General features: G+C 42.3%; 1 protein-coding gene across 1 annotated transcript in view; it reads right to left on the reverse strand.

Annotated features, from left to right (window-relative positions):
- ZDHHC8 (zinc finger DHHC-type palmitoyltransferase 8) overlaps positions 1-16,894 on the reverse strand; it is a 147,481-nt gene extending 130,587 nt beyond the window's left edge. Inside the window, exon 1 of the mRNA XM_042442153.1 lies at positions 16,758-16,894. The gene's annotated coding sequence lies outside the window, so the exon portion shown is untranslated. The remainder of the gene's footprint in view (positions 1-16,757) is intronic.
- Positions 16,895-17,133: the final 239 nt, after the last annotated feature.

Consider the following 17,133-nt stretch of genomic DNA (forward strand, 5'->3'; position numbering starts at 1 on the left):
AGGCCCGGAGGAGACGGGGCAGGAAAGCATGGGCTTGGCCATGCTTTATTATTGGTCCAGATGTTAACCCGGATCAGTCCCCAGGCCAGCATGGAGAAATGACCAGTGGGGTACCACAAGGTTCTGTCCTGGGCCCAGTGCTATTCAACATCTTTATCAATGACTTGGATGACAAAATTAGGAGCATACTTATCAAATTTGTAGATGATACCAAATTAGGAGGAGTAGCTAACACCCCAGAGGACAAGATCAAAATTCAAAATGACCTGAATAAACTGGAAAGCTGGGCCAAAGTTTACAAAATAATATTCAACACAGAAAAATGTAAGGTACTAAGCTTAGGGCCAAAAAACAAAGTGTATATATATATATATATAGGGACACCTGGCTTAATGAGACTACATGTGAAAGGGATCTAGGAGTCCAAGTAGACCACAAGTTGAACATGAGTCAACAGTGGGATGAGGCAGCTAAAAAGCCAATGCAATTTTAGGCTGCATCAATAGAAGTACTCTACTCTATTCTGCTTTGGTCAGGCCCCACCTGGAATACTGTGTCCAGTATGGGCTTTACCCCCATTCTAAAGGGCTGCTCGACAGTGGAACACACTCCCTCAGAGAGTAGTGAAGTCTCCTTCCTTGGAGGTCTTTAAACAGAGGCTGGATGGCTATGTTCCTACGTGTGAGTAATAGGAGCCCTGGTGGCGCAGTGGTTAAATGCCTGTACTGCAGCCACTCACTCAAAACCATATGGTTGTGAGTTCAATACCAACAAAAGGGCTCAAGCTCAACTCGGGCTTGCATCCTTCCGAGGAAGTCATTAAAATGAATACCCAGGTTGTTGGGGTCAATTAGCTTATACTTTGTAAACCGCTTAGGGAGTGCTTAAGTGCACTGATAAGCAGTATAGAAATGTACTTGCTATTGCTATTTCTATCTGTTGGGGATGCTTCGATTGAGAATTCCTGCATGGCAGAATGGGGCAGGATGGCCCTTGTGGTCCATCACTGCACTTGACGTGAAAAGGGGGCACCTGGACCCCATGAGTGCAACCAGGCACCCCTTTTCCATGTTAGGCATGACTGGGGGGCAGCTCACTAGCAACGGGGGTCTGCCCACCCCTCTTACCCAGGGGGAAGGTAAGGAGCACAGCCACGGTTTGCCACAGAGTTTCCAGGAAATTCTGCAGCAAACCAGGGGTCAAATTGACCCACATTCAGGGCTGTTTACCGTGGGATCTGGCTGGATCCACCAGATCCACATCTAGTCTGCCAAGATCCAGCTTGATCCTGGCCCCAGGGTTTTGGACTGCATCATCCAGACAAGACAATGTAAAGCCAGGGGGAACATGGGCCTTTGGGCCCATGCAGGCAGCCCCAGTGTCTTCGTAATGAAGCACTGATCAATTGTATTGTGACCACTATGACTGTCTGCTTGTTCAGAATGAAATAATTTTATCGGTTCTGCCCAGTTATCACGTTTGTTCAAGAGACGTCAAGTACATAGCTTGGAGGATATGCCCAATAAACTGACTGGGAGGTAGTTGCTGCCTGTTACCACATCACACTAAAACAGTTGAATGGGTTTCACCAAACTTTGAGTGGATGTTTAGCATAATAATAATAATAATAATAATAATAATAATAATAATAATAATAATAAATTTATCTCTATTTCCTGCCTCTCCCTGCGGATCGAGACGGGATCAAAACAGTATCAGCAATACAAATTACAAAGTGCACAATAGGATAAAAACAGCATTATTTAACAATACATGGTATGACTTAAATTATAGGCAATGTGGCATACTCAAAATTTATCTTTTTCCCCATCCAAATAGACCACTGTCTTTGACAGTTGACTGAGAGAGGACAACCGAGACTGATATGCAGTGTGAGAAAGATATGAGCACACAAAAAGACACACATTCCCCAGAGCCATTCAAATAGTTAATGATTCTCTCCAGCAATACAGGGTACTACACCTAATTACAAAGAAGGACATCTATTATATAATCCTGTGATAATAATAATATAATAAAATAAATAATAAAATATTTATTTATATCCCACCTCTTCCTTTTTGGGGATCGAGGTGGGTAACAAAAAAGTTTAAAATACAAGTAAATAACAACAAGGTCTCCCATTCCCCTATCCCACCCTCCTTAAGATAGCAATTTGTAAAATAAGATCAAATAATACAACATCAAAAAATATCAGAAAAAAATTATTCATTACACAATAACAACAAAACATAGGAGCACATATGGACTGGTTTCTTCATTCATGACCTAGTCAATCTGGATAGGCAAGCCTGAAGAGAGATGTTTTTACCGCCTTCTTAAAAGCCTCAATTGAGGATATTTGGCAGATTTCTTCAGGGAGGTTATTCCAGATTTTTGGAGTGGCAACAGAGAAGGTTCTTTGGGACATTGCCACTAATCTGGTTCTGATTGACTGTAAAAGATTCTTCCCCGAAGAGCGGAGTGTGCAGGAAGGATTGTATGGAAGGAGGTGTTTCTTCAAGTAAGCTGGACCCAAGCCATGTAGGGCTTTATAGGTACTGTAATAACCAACACCTTGTACTGTGCCTGGAAGCTAATGGGCAGTCAATGTAATGATTTTAGAATTGGTGTAATATGGCCAAATTTAGATTTTCTAGTGACCAGTCTGGCTGCCATGTTTTGTACCAAGTGAAGCTTCTGGACGTGGCACAGGGGTTGCCCCATGTAGAGCGCATTATAGAAGTCGAGACGAGAAGTTACCAGTGCGTGTACCATTTCAAGGTCCTGCTGCTCCAAGTAGGGTCGCAGCTGGCGTATCAGCCGAAGCTGATAACAAGCACTCCTGGCTGTCACGTCAACCTGAGATGACAGCTGAAGCGACGAATCCAGAAGTACCCCCAAGCTGTGAACACAGTCCTTTAGGGGAAGTGTGACCCCATCCAGGACAAGTGGACTTATCTCCATACCCAGAGAGGGGTTACCTATTACGAGTACCTCAGTTTTGTTTGGATTCAGCTTAAGTCTATTTTCCCTCATCCAATCCATTACTGATCTCAGACATTCATTCAGAGGAGAGATGCCCTCCTTGGTCACTGAAACAGTCTGAGACATAGAGAAATAGATCTGGGTGTCATCAGTGTACTGATAACACCCCGCCCCATGTCTCCAGATGATCTCACCCAAGCAGCTTCATGTAAATGTTAAACAGCATGAGGGACAGAATGGCGCCTTGAGGGACGCCAGATGTCAGCTCTCTCTTAGAAGAGCAGCTGTCCCTCAGCATCACCATCTGGAACCTTCCTGAGAGGTAGGAATGGAGCCTCCAATTCCTAACCCCTTCAGGCATTCCAGAAGGATACCATGGTCTATGGTATCAAAGGCCGCTGAGAGGTCCAACAGCACTAACAAGGCTACACTTTCCCTGTCAATACACAGACAGAGATCATCAACCAAAGCAGCCAGGGCAGTCTCCACTCCATATCCCGACCTGAAGCCAGTTTGAAATGGATCAAGATAATCGGTGACATCCAAGACTGCTTGGAGCTGGTTTACTACCACCCTCTCGATCACCCTTCTTAAGCCACAAACCACTCCACTTCTTGGCAGGACATTCAGAATCAGAGGAGTCATAGCAAGCAGAGGGCAATTCACTTTTCCCTGCCTGATATCTCTTTTCTAAACTATCTCAGTGATTTCTCTCTACCCCACTGGGCAAAAACTCTGAAGTCAGGAAAAGTTGGGTGGAAAAAGGGTCAAATTACCAACTTAGATGCTTTTTAAAAAAGCAGTCAAGATGGATCTCTTCTGGCAGGCTTTTCTAGAATAAGTCCTTGGCCACATAATGATCCCTCCATATACCATGGACACTTTTGCGCTATGTTATGATTCTGCCCATGATTATCACTTTTAACTAGATTTTAATGCGACTTATGTAATTTTAACTCTCAACTGTTTAATTCTTTTTTAAGGGGGGATACTGTGTATATTTTGTATGATTTTATATGCTGTTCGCCGCTTCGATTGTTCTACAGAAAGCAGGATATAAATAAAAGTTTTATTTATTACTATTATTGTTATTATTTACGCATCTGCCAAATTCAACAATGATTTAAAAAACCTAAATAAGATAATGTTACATGCATCAGCATATAGGTTCTCATAAAAATGTCCTGTTTGAACAGTAACATTTCCACACAGATGTATGCATTCATACATCAACCCTTTCATTGTTTCAGAAACGGTTTGAAACTGTCCTCAGTTTTTAGTGGATGCTAGGTTGGCTTGTGGGGCACCAGCTGTTTGAGAAACTGAGCCTAAACTTATTTTTCTGTGCGCCACTTGTTACACAGTCTTTTGAGCCCAGACCCTATAATTGTAAGATTCCAGGCAGAAGCACTAATCCCACTTCAATAAGAGGCAAGCCCTATTCCCCACCTGGGCACTCGAACTCAATGTAATATAGTCTGTATGGCGCAGAGAGCTGCAGGATGGATCGAATGCCGCAAGTTGCCTAGAGAGAGCCTGGTTGGCAAGATGGGGGGGGGGGGGGATAGATAGAACACTTTATGTAAGAGGTTGACCATCTTTTATTTGCTTTCCTAAGAGCACATACCTGGTCTCCAGAGTTTTTAAATGAGAGAGGGGGAAAAAATCTTTAGACAGTAATGAACATGATTTAAAGGCACAGAGAGAAACCAGAATAGGTATGCTGCTGCATCAGCCTGTAAAGGTGCCCAATGGAATTTCCATATAAGCAGGGATATTGTGTTTTGCTATATTTCTATAGTTTGCTATATTTCTACATAATAGGAAATTCTTGACTTCTGAGCCTTTTACAGGCATTTTCTAAACTCCATGAAGGCATTCAAGAAAAGATACAGTTTCCTTTTAAGATAGGTGGTATGGAATATGTGGAAGGAAAAAATAATGGGCCTAAAACTTTGGTTAGGTTTTAGTTACTTGACAGGGATGTGTGGGGCTAGAGAGAAACAAAATGTGTTAACTGAGAATAGCTGTTAGCATATTGGGACTACTGTGGTCCCTCCATTCGCTGGGGTTACAGGGTGAAGGACCCCCGTGAATGTGGCAGAAATGCAAATAAAAAACCCTATACTTTTTTACCTGAGAGAACACCTCTCTAGGGATTTCAAAGGTCCTCCAATGCAACTCAGTAGTTAACATCAGACAGAGGTTGATCATAGAATCATTCTGGAGGACCTACAAATGCCTAGAGGAGTCTTTTCTCTAGGAATCTCTAGGTTCTCCAGCACAACTCTATGGTCAATTTCTGGCGGAGTTGCACTGGAAGACATAGAGATTCCTAGATAAAACACATTCATCAAAACCACAAATAATCAAATCTACAAAAGTCAAAGCCGCAAATGTGGAGGGCCAACTGTACATCTTTAAACTGAACCTTGTGACCCTAGGGAAACTGAGGGGGATTGGGAAGAAAATTCATGGCCAGCTGGAAAGATTTGAGGCTGCATTTTTCCTTCTACCTCCCCTCTTTTAAGTGGTTTGCTCCCAGACTGTATCCAGAGGCAGGCTCTCAGTAATGTTGACTCGATACTACCATTAGAATCACTGCAATCTAGTGACCACTAAAAGGTAAAGGTAAAAATGTCCCCATTTGACATGATTTTCTAGTCATGTCCAACTGTGTGTGTGTGGGGGGGAGGTGTGCTCATTTCCGTTACTAAGCTGAGGGAGCCAGCGCTGTCAAAGATGACTCTGTGATGATGTGGCCAACATGACTGCACAGAACACTGTTACCTTTCCACCAAAGTGGTACCTATTTATCTACTTACACTTTTACATGCTTTCAAACTGCTAGGTTGGAAGAAGCTGGGACTAGTGACAGGAGCTCACTCCATCACACGGCACTTGGGTCTTGACTTGCCAACCTTGCAATTGACAGAGTCAGCATCTTAACCACTGAGCCACCACATCCCTCATGGAACCACTGGGATCCTAAATTAACCATTCCTGTATGAAAGCTCTGTGTGAATTTAAGAAATGAGAGGTGGAGGGTCAAGAGACATCTGCCCCATCCCAGGGAACCCAGTACTGTGCATATACGTTCATTATAATCGAAGAAGTTGTAAGTTTCTGAGTAAATGGAATGGTTACACTTAACATAGAATTTCCATTAGACAAGAACCTTTGGCTTTGATTCTGTTGCCCATCTCCATAGCGCCTTGGAGTCACAACGTAAGACACCTCAGACACAGTGGAAGGTTTATTTCAGTTAATGAGGCAAAGCAAAAGATTACATGAAACCCCAATAAGGAATCTGGCCGTCTCCAGTACTGTACTGTGTGAATGTATGCAGATTAGTCAAGTTAATAAAGGAGATGTATTCCCAGGCATTACTTCTAACAAACACACCAACAAAAGCGGTGGAAATAGGATGACAAGAATAGGGGTAGGTTCCTACTGCACAAAAAAATAAGAAGAGTTTAACACACTTCAGAAAATGTTTTGTTCATAACAAGGCCACATAAACTTTGCATAAGTAAACTAACACATTTGAGGGAGGCTTCCAAAATTCATCCTGGGATGATTTTTTTTCTTTTACCAGACTCCACTTTTCTTATGATTTCCATTTTGGTGCTTTTAAAATACATTGGAGACCAGGGTTTGATTCCCTGCTCGGCTATAGAAACCCACCGGGTGACCTTGGGCAAGTCACATGCTCTCAGCCTCAAGGGAAGGCAATGGGAAACCTTCTCTGAACAAATCTTGCCAAGAAGCCCCATGGCTTTAGGGTCACCATAAGTCAGGAATGACTTGAAAGTACACAGCAACAACAGTGCTCATGCTATTTTAAAAACCTCCAGCTAGACAGAGGATGAGCCTTTGTAAAATGGAGCTTTGCTATCAAAAGCTCTGTTAACTGTGTTATGTCTGTATATATACACTCACATCAGGCTACTATATTCATTACGGCGTGTCGCCTCTACAAAAAAAAAGAGAGAGAGACGAAAAAAATGAGACGGTCATGTGCCTTTTGCGGCTGATTTCCACCCATCATCTCCCAAATTGCCACTTGGCAATTAAATAAAAGTACCCCTTGATAGTTAATTCACATCACCTTGCTAAAGCTATTAATAAGTTCCTATTGTTGCTTTCTGTCAACCACCTATTCTAAACAAGCTGCTAGTGAGATATACAATAAAATATTAACTGAAAATCCTGGATCACATTACTGCACATCCAGGCATTGCATCACTTGTGAATATCCATGTGAAACGTTAATTTTTAAAAGCAGAAGAACGGACAAAATCCATCACAGTAAACAAAACATGGCTTACAATCCCAGCGATGTCATATATGTGATTGAATGGTCGCAATATGTGGGGAAAACCACCACCAGTATGCAAACAAGATTCAAGAACAAAAGTAAGCGAGCATCACCAGAATGATTTCCACCAAAAAGTTGGAACATGTTGCTAAACATGTCAATTCTGGGCAACACAACTTTTCCAACATGGCTGTATTTCCAGTCAAGAAACCACTTGATATGCCTGAGAAAAGAGAAAACAGCTGGATCTGCAGACTTGACACCTTGATGCGGTATGGCCTTAGTTTAGAGGACAATACCATTCTTGGCCCCAGCACCATCCTTTGAATTCCTAGCCTATGTGCTTGTATGTGTGCTTCATATTCTCTGTTAATTTGTGTTTATGCGATGGATTTCATACGGTTTTCTTACGGAAGGAGTATTCAGAACTGTTCTTCACCTGTGAGTGCACTCATTTGGACTGCTGAGACTGTCAACATTAGGTTAAATCCTAACAAACCTTTGCCTCACCCAGAAACAGAAGAAGGCATATGTCCTGTCATTGCTGCCATCTTGTATCAAGAAATGATTACCACCACCACAATATTTTCCCTGTGAACCTCGTAGCCCAGTGTCTATGTGAAAGCTTATGCTTTTCACTTTGCCGGAAGAGCATATATCAAGTCCAGCCATACTGCTGTCAAATGCCAAGGACTCCACACAGATTCATGTGCCACGCCACAAGAAGATGAGCATGCCCAGAGTTGACGTCACCCAGTGCTCCCCACAGCTAAGCTCACTGGATCATTGGACCACTGAGAACCAAACAAAGAGAATCTTTGGGTTTGATCTGAGGAGAACGGTGATTACTAGTTTTATTTTATTGAAGATTACATCTTATAGTGTGTAAAGTGTAGTTAATCCCTCTCAAAGTGCCACTCAAGTATAAACAGTAACCCAGTGATAACATGAACTGCTTTGCCTCTTATTTTATAGTAGCTTTTTGTTCCCTGATATAACAGGAAACTCAGGCAGATTAGGTAAGATTTTGATGTTTCTGATTGTTGGAACTATAACAGTGTCCCTATACATGCTTATACAACAACAATGGCAATGATTTATTTCTTACAGGCCTCTCCCTGCGGATTGAAATGGGGAACAACAACAAGGCAACACATAGCATCGGTTAAAATAAACCCAGTACATATTAAAAATCCATCAATATATACTTGAACAACCATATTTTGAAAATAATCTGGATAGGCCTGTTGGAAGAGACTGATCTTTACTGCTGATTTAAATTCAAACAGTGTCTTGAGCTGATGCATCTCTTCCAGCAAGTCATCCCACAGTCTAAAGGCAGCTGAAGAAAAAATCTTCTGGCTGACAGTTGCCAACCTAGTCCTGGATGACGGGAGTAAATGTCCCCCAGAGGATCTGAGTGCCTTGGGCAGATTGTACAGGAGGAGGAGGCAATCCCATAGGTGACCTGGACCCAAACCATGTAGGACCTTAAAGGTAATAACCAACACTTTGTATTTGCCTGGTATGATTTTTAACACCTTTCCCTGATGAAGAAGCCAGTGGAACTTCAAAAGCTTTCATCATGTATTTTGTACATTTTGGTTGGCCCAATAAAGATACCATTGTTTTGTGGATTTGGGATATTATTGTACTTCATCTCCATCTTGTCTAGATTCAACTTCAGTTTGTTTTTCCTCATCCAACCCATTACCTTCTCCAGGCATTCCTTCAGAGGAGGAACACTAGTTATTTTTTAAGTCATGGAGATATATATTTGGGTGTCACCAGCATACTGATAGCACCCATCCCATATGCTGGATAATCTCTCCCAGTACTTTCATGTAATGCTGAACAGCACTGCGGATAGAATGACACCTTGTGGTATGCCATATAACAGCTCCTTTTTTGAACAGCAACTGTCCCCAAGAAGTACCATCTGCAATCTACCAGAAAGACAGGACTGGAACCACTGAAGCACAGTGCCTCCAATTCTCAGACCCGTCAAGGGTTCCAAAAGGATATCATGGTCAATGGTATCAAATGCTGCTGAGAGGTCCAAAAGCACTAGCAATAACACACTCCCCTTGTCAATGCTCTGGTGAAGATCATCCATTAAGGTGACAGTAGCAATCTCAATTCCATATCCTGTTCTGAAGCTGGTTTGAAATGGGTCTAAGAAAGACTTTAACTTTGGTGCTGAATGTCAGCATGGAAGCAAAAATAGACCACTTACAACCAAGACAGAAGCTTACAGATGTATATCCGTTTGTAAATTAAAAGATAAAGAGGTGGTCTGTTGTTGTTGTTGCCGCTGCTCTTGTTTAAAGAACCTAACAAGGACCAGTGAGCTTCCAAGAGTCGGAGAACACTCTAGTGTCATTTCAGGGGTTGAAAATAGGAAACTGTAACTGTAGTGCAAATTGGCATTTTCATGTTTTGAGAGTCCACAGTTTGCAGCCAAGGTGGAAGGTGCAGGGGAATTAATGCTGAGGAGAATAAACTCCTGTCAGTGTGTTTCCTGAAGGGGTTGGGAATGCATGACATTCCAGTGGTTCCAACAGATACCAACAGTACCATGTCAGTTGGATGATGAAGCTGCTCAGGGCTTCAGTTTCAACTTTAAAGGAAGTATCCAAGGTGCTGAACCCTATTTCCAAAATAAGCCACCTTTAATACCTCCTTTACAGTTCAGACAAAAGCCCAAAGTAGATTCATAGTCCTGCTGAAATGGGAGTCTTCACAGCGTGGATCCCATGGCATCCTTCAGAATTGGTAGCCTCCAGCAAAACCCAAAACCTAGTCTGGAGGGCTAGAATCCCCTTGGAGAAGTATTGTTGCCCCATGCAGGGCTTCAGTGGGAAGATTGAGGAAAGTAAATCTCAGTTCAACCATTGCTGGATTCCAAAGTGCACAACTATATCTTGGCCCATACATGTAGGGTAGTATAGCAGTGAGAGTGTTGTACCAGGACTTGAAAGATCCAGATTCAAATTCCCACTGAGCTGCAAAATGGACGTTGGGCCAGTCTCTCTCTCTCTCTGACCTATCTCAGTTGGGTGCTGCTGTGAGGATAAAGCAGAGGAAAGAAGAGCCATGTAACTGCCTTGAACTCTGGATACAAATGCACCTAATGAACAAACATTTCCACTGATGTCAGTGCCAGATAACTATGCTAAAAATTCACTGCTGGGAAAAAAAACCTCCATAATCTTTTCCCCCCCCAGGGACACATGATCTACAGCATCACATATAGATACACACATGTGGCAATAAAGCAGACATCCAGTTCTGCTGGATAGGTGTATCTGTTATACGCAAAAACTTTTCATGTTTTGAAATAGCTATAGAAGAAACCTTTTTTTTAACCACCAACTAGCCAAGATGCTAGGTTTTACTTCTCAAAAATATAAGGTGGTGGTTTTACAAACGAAAGTCTCCTCCAACAGCAGAAAGATCAACACAGCTCCCACTTAGGATAAATTACACATAAAACAGGGGGGGGGGGGGATATCTATAAACCAGAATATGCATGCTCACTATCAGTGTTCAGAAGTGCACTGGCATCCCTTCATGTCTCCTGGATGAAGGAATTAGAAACAAGTATTCTGAAATCCACAACTAGTGTCCAGCTTCTGACATATATATTATACATTTTGGTTGGTCCAATAAAAGTATAACTGTTTTATGGATGTTGGATGTTAAAGTACTTTGCAACACAGCTACTCCTGGATATGTTTCCAGCCAGCTATCGTTAGTGTTGCTCTTTTTCAGGCAAAGCAACTTGTTGTTTTGATCAGACCCATATCAAAGTTGGGCCTTAACCAATATTTATTTGTTCCATTTATACCCCCCTTTTCCTCCAATAAATTCAAGGTGACATACACAGCTCTCCTTGTCCTACCCCAACTTTATCCTCAATGTGGTGCAGTAAGGTAAGTGGTGCAGTAAGGTAAGTGGTGCACAGTGGTGCAGTAAGGTAAGTAAAGATGTGAAGAATATTTGAAGCATTTCTTATTCTTGATGCAAGAGTTCTAGTTTTCAGTGTGAGAATGAGACTAGAGCTGCATCTGCACTGCAGAAATAATCCAGTTTGACACCACTTTAACTGCCATGGCTCAGTGCTATGGAATTCTGTGAAATGTAGTTGGCTGTGGCACCAGAGCTTTTTGGCAGTTAAAGCTGTGTCAAACCAGATTATTTTTGCAGTGCAGATGCAGCCTAGAATCATTTTTCCCAGTTCCATAATTTGTGCAAAAGGTCATTGTGTAAAACTAATTGAATTGAATTTTATTTATGGCACCTGGCCAACTCATAAAATGCAAAACTAATGTCTTTTCCCTTTCTGAAGGAAAGTACGCATGCATGCATGCATGCACGCATGCACACACACACACAGACCCCAAACACAGGACTGTCTGATCAATGAAAAAGAGACAAACAACCCATCTGAGGCTTTTAATTTTTTTAAGTTATTTTTTTAAAATTTTGGTTATAAATGATTTTAAAATACTTTTTAAACTGTTTTAATATGATCCTTTTTAAAAGTACTTTGTATGAATACGTTTTAATTGATTCTTTTTGTGAGCCACCTTGGGTCCTACTCCAGGAGAAAGACAGCATATAAATAAATAAATAAATTCCATGCAACAATGCAGGAGCTATGGTAGTTTGCACCAATTTGCATCCAAATCAATCTCACAAATGCATAAACTCTCATCACTCACAGCAGTATCTTGCTGTCTCACTGGCAAGAGAAAACTTCACACACACAAAAAAGAAGACAAGCAAGAATTTACATCCCAAAAGTTATTTCAAGTTGAGACAGAGTGACTACAGATCCCAGAGCTCCCTGAAGGAGTGGAAACTTGATCCACTCAGTTCCTAGGTCTCAGCCCAGCGCTCGAACCAGTGCACCATACTGATTCCATACATATATCGCCCTTACACTGAGAGTCAGTGTAATACAAGAACTCTCTAATTTGGTCTGAGCAAACTCATATTAGTATTACTACTCAGCTCTGAAGTTCAGTACAGGATTTGGGCCAGTTAGCACAGTCTCAGACCAGTCAACCTCACAGGTTACTCCAAGGACAAAATTGGGACTGGGAGCATGTTCACTGTAGTTAAACGTTTGGGGAAACATAGACTAAAAATGAAGACAGGAATCCTGTATCGATCTTTAGTTAAGTATACTTAAGTAGAAATTGTGAATACGAAACAGGTACAGATGAATAAATCTGTTTCATATTCACAAGGACTTTGTCACAATTTTGACATTATTGTCACGAGTGCAACTTCCTCCTCCCTAAACCTAGTTTACTGAGCATCAGTTGCATGGGGAGAAGGTGTTCATCCTGACAGTGATCAGAGTATGGTTGAACTACATTTCTGTCAGGTTTGTTGTAGGAGGTCAAAATCATGAGTAAGAGATCGACAGCCAGAATGGTGTAGTCATTTGAGTGTTGGGCTACAGCTCTGGAGATGAGGGGTTGATTCCTTGCTTGGCCATGGAATCCCAATGGGTGACCTTGGGCAAGTCACACTTTCTCAGTCCCACAAAACCCGGTGATAGATTCCGCCTCAGGGTCACCATAAGTCTATTTGAAGCTACTTGAAGATAGACAACAACAGGGTAGGAAAAGTGACTAGTGTATTTAACTAAGAGGCAAAACAGATGGGCAGGAAAAAGCAGCTGGAAGCTGCCTTTTCTGAAGCCACACTGAAACCCCACCAACCACACCGCGCACTCCCAAGGCAGCTGCAATGTGCATGGCATGGCATGGCTTCAAGCTGCATTGCTGGTCCTTTTTCTTTTTACTGTTCACCCCACTATCCCTGTGCATCTTCACAGTGACTGCCATCCCATTGGATAGCCATCCCTGTGAACCTGCACACATTCTCATGTGCAGCACTTTACCAGAACAGAGCATCAGAGCAGAGGTGCCAGTAAGGTACAGTCATGCCCCCCTTCACACACACCTGTTCACCCTATGCTCCCTCTGACTGTTTTGTGTATGTTGTACTCATCCTCATGAGAGATGTCATGGTTTCTCTTTGGGGCATTGCCACCCGCACCACTTGGTGATGCATGAACTGTCCCTGTTAAATGCATTCCTGCAACAGGGCATGTACAGTGAACCCTTGTTATCCGCTGGGGTTTGGTTCCAAGATCCCTGTGGATAACAAAATCTGTGGATGCTCAAGTCCCATTAAATATAATGACATAGCAAAATGGTGTCCCTTATAAAAAATGGAAAATCAAGGTTTGATATTTGAAATTTATCCTTTTTTTGAACATTTTCAAACCGTGGATGCTGGAATCTGTGTATAAAATATCTGTGTATATGAAGGGCCGACTATACATGCACAATTAGGGTTGGGTTTGGAAAGAGTGCCCTGGTGTCATGGCATTTATATGTATATACGAAGGTGCGCATTTTCCAGGAAGAAGAGAAAAAATCCAGCTCCTTTTTAGTCCAGCTAAAAAGGAGTTCCATGTAGCGTAGCTTGGGAATGGCTTCCAGCCGGCTTCAAGCCATGCGTTGCCTAAATGCCCCACTTTAAAGCCTGCCAGAAACCTGCTTATTTTGACTGTCTGTTTCACTCCTAAATAGCTGATACAGAATTACAGCTGAAATTATTTAAAAAGTGGAGCCTACAACAAAACATTGGAGCATGCCATGTTCCCATTCCATATTTCCATACAGCATCCCATTCAACTTTCCATTCCCCCACTCCTCAGCAGTAAACACAATCATTGGGTATGTTTAGTCATCCCAGTGTCTTTGTACTCATAAGTCAGATCATTAAAAGACAGGAACAACTTTACTTCTTATTAAATAATTGGGCAGAATGTCACCCACTTACTGTTTCTTATGGCTCTGCAATTGAAAGGACCTAAAAACATAAGCTTTCAACAAAAGGCTGGGGGGGGGGGGGAAGGCCTGGAATATCCCAAAAAGTGACAGATTCCCAACTAGCTCCTTTGTGGCTACACTTCTGCCTCAGTGTTACCATGCATGACGGCTGTAGCTAAGGATGGAAACAAGTAAGAAATAACAGTTATAGCATGGTCAAGATTGACGGTGGTACCCCTTTCTTATTACACCATCCTTTAGTGGTCTCCCAGTTTTTGTTCCCAACATTCCCCCACTCCACCCTTCAAAAGGCTGAAATACATCTCTGATAGCAGGAGCTTTAAGTTAGATGTGCTGGTATTTTTGGTCCCAAACTTTTCCCTTTGACACCACCCAAGACCAGAATGTTACTCCTGAGAGTGTCTCTGAAATTTAATTCAGTCCTAGGGCTGAAAATATGCTTTTCACCTTTGCCCTAGAGTAAGAAGATATTCTTAGTTCAACATATTCCTGTGTCACACCATAGAAATGGCCATATGGATTCTGGAATGGTATCAAAGAGTTGGAAGAGACCACAAGGGCCATCCAATCCAACCTCCTGCCATGCAGGAACTCACAATCAAAGCATCCTCGACAGATATTCATCCAACCTCTGTTTAAAGACCTCCAAAGAAGGAGACCCCACCACTCTCCAAGGAATCATCTTCCACTATCAAACAGCCCTTACTGTCAAGAAGTTCCTCCTAATGTGGAAGTGGAATCTTTTTTCCTGTAGCTTGCATCCATTGTTCCGGGTCCTGTTCTCTGGAGCAGCAGAAAAAAAGCTTTCTCCATCCTCAATATGACATGCCTTCAAATATTTAAATAGTATCACCCTGAATCAGTCAGGATTGTGGGGGTCTTACATCCCCCAAACATGGTGGATCAGCTTCTGCTTTAAGATCTCCAGTGCATAAGCCAAACCCTCCTCTATGTAATTGGTGCCACTGTCAAACTGCTTTTACTATCAAGAAGCATACCGTTTGCACCAACTCTACCTTCTTGTAACTTTAAAACCATTATATCTGACTTGGCCCTCTCAGTAAATCAATGAGAAATCTAGTAACGTCTTTCCTAAGAAATTGCTAAATAGATCTCATTGTTGAGAAATTCAGTCCAAACTGTAAGAAAGCAGTAGAAAAGGGGAAGGGGGGGGAGGGGGATCCTCAAAGTCGAAGTAGCAATTTGAGCAGTGACAAACCTGACAGTCCAAAATATATGTAAAATATCAGTTCTCCACATGCCCTAACATTCCTAAAACCATCAGATTTGTACTCAGAGTCAAAGTCACTGTTATCTTAGCTTCTGAATTCGAGACGTTGCTCTTCTAGAAAAGACTATGACATATTTTCTAACACTTAAAAAAGGTCTCAGATGCCTGTCACCGAAAGCTTCCAAAGCAAGTGGCAAAGGATATAGCAGAAACCATTTTTTAGTACTGTATATTAATAACAAGTGCCAGTTAAAATAGACATCAACCCATAAAGAAGGCAGACATGAAACTGCCCAAATCAACTTGTTCCTTAAAAATCCAGGAGAAGCTAAAAAGACAAGGCTCAGTGTACCTGGGGATAGCTTTTCACAACGGAGTGCCACTATTCCAAAGGCCCTGCTTCAAGTCACAGTCTTCTTGCAGAAGGTAGTGGCACTTGAGAAGGAGCCTCTGATATTGAGCTTAGCAGAGAGGCAGGCTCACATGGAAATAAAAGGGTTTTTTAAACCAATAACCTAGGGATGTTGCTTTGGAACATCAGGCTGAAGGCAACCAAATGTCAGCTTTTCTAGTGCTTTGGGTGGCAGCAAGATTGCTTGTATGCATCACCTATAAATAGACGGAAGACAAGCCTGCAAATTGGAGCAAAGGGAGAAGAGGGAAACCATTATTCCATGGCTAGTTATCAGAGTATTGCATCCAAACAGTGCAAACTGAATTCTGCCAAAGTTGTTTTCATTGAACTAATGCCACACACAGGCTATTTGTGTCAAACAAACACATTGAAAAGCTATGAAACTAGACAGCAGAACCAGCATCTTTCCATCTCGTGTCAACATCTCAGTCAAGCATCGAGTTTCAATGGCTCCAAGGACATAAAAACCTACACTGGGTGTACACACAAGCAGAACGCGTTTGCAGTCAAAAGCAAGCTAAACTTGCCTTTTCACTCCAGTTCATATCCTATATGCGCTCCCTACAGCTCAGGTCATGTAAAAATAGGACAGCGCATACAAACCGAGAATAAGACCATCTTCTTTTTAAAATGTGACACAGAGTTGTTTTTGACAAGCAAAAATATTGAAGGACCCCTCCTGTACATGCAAATAGGCCAAGCCAAGCTTGCATCCATTCCCTTTAAAGATTCCTAATTCAGGTTTATGCAGAACAAAACAAAAACAGGGGGAGGTTAGCCATACATACAGATGACCCCTCCGGAAATCTGCATGCTCCTCTGTTTGGGGTCCTACCCAGAAGAAAAACCTTTCAAGCCATTATACAAATTGCTGTTGTGATTTTCAAGGCAGAAAGGAACTCCACAGGAGTGGTGGCGTACCATCTGAAATCACAGAGTTTTCCGCACGGTTAAAAGCTCAGATCCTCATCAGGCTGACCTCCATTCAACAACAACAACAACAACACAAAAAGGACTTTTTGCCAGACCTCCCAAAGCTGACATGAACATTGCCGCAGCCGCCCCACAGCAATTCGGGGCAAGAGACAAGCTGAGGGAGGATTTGAACAAGCCCCAAATAGTGTGTTTGTTTTGGGTGTGGGGGGGGGGGGGGGGTTGAGAGGGGATTTCACTGCATCACAGGAGCCTTCCTTCTTCCCCCCTTCTGCCACAGATCAGGGCCACTCCACATCCGTCAGGCTACCCTTCCAGCTCTCTGCAGCCAGGAGCTGGGGATGATGGGGGTTGTAGCTCCACC

The sequence above is a fragment of the Sceloporus undulatus genome, chromosome 10 (assembly GCF_019175285.1).
Source record: "Sceloporus undulatus isolate JIND9_A2432 ecotype Alabama chromosome 10, SceUnd_v1.1, whole genome shotgun sequence".
NCBI lineage: Eukaryota > Metazoa > Chordata > Lepidosauria > Squamata > Phrynosomatidae > Sceloporus > Sceloporus undulatus.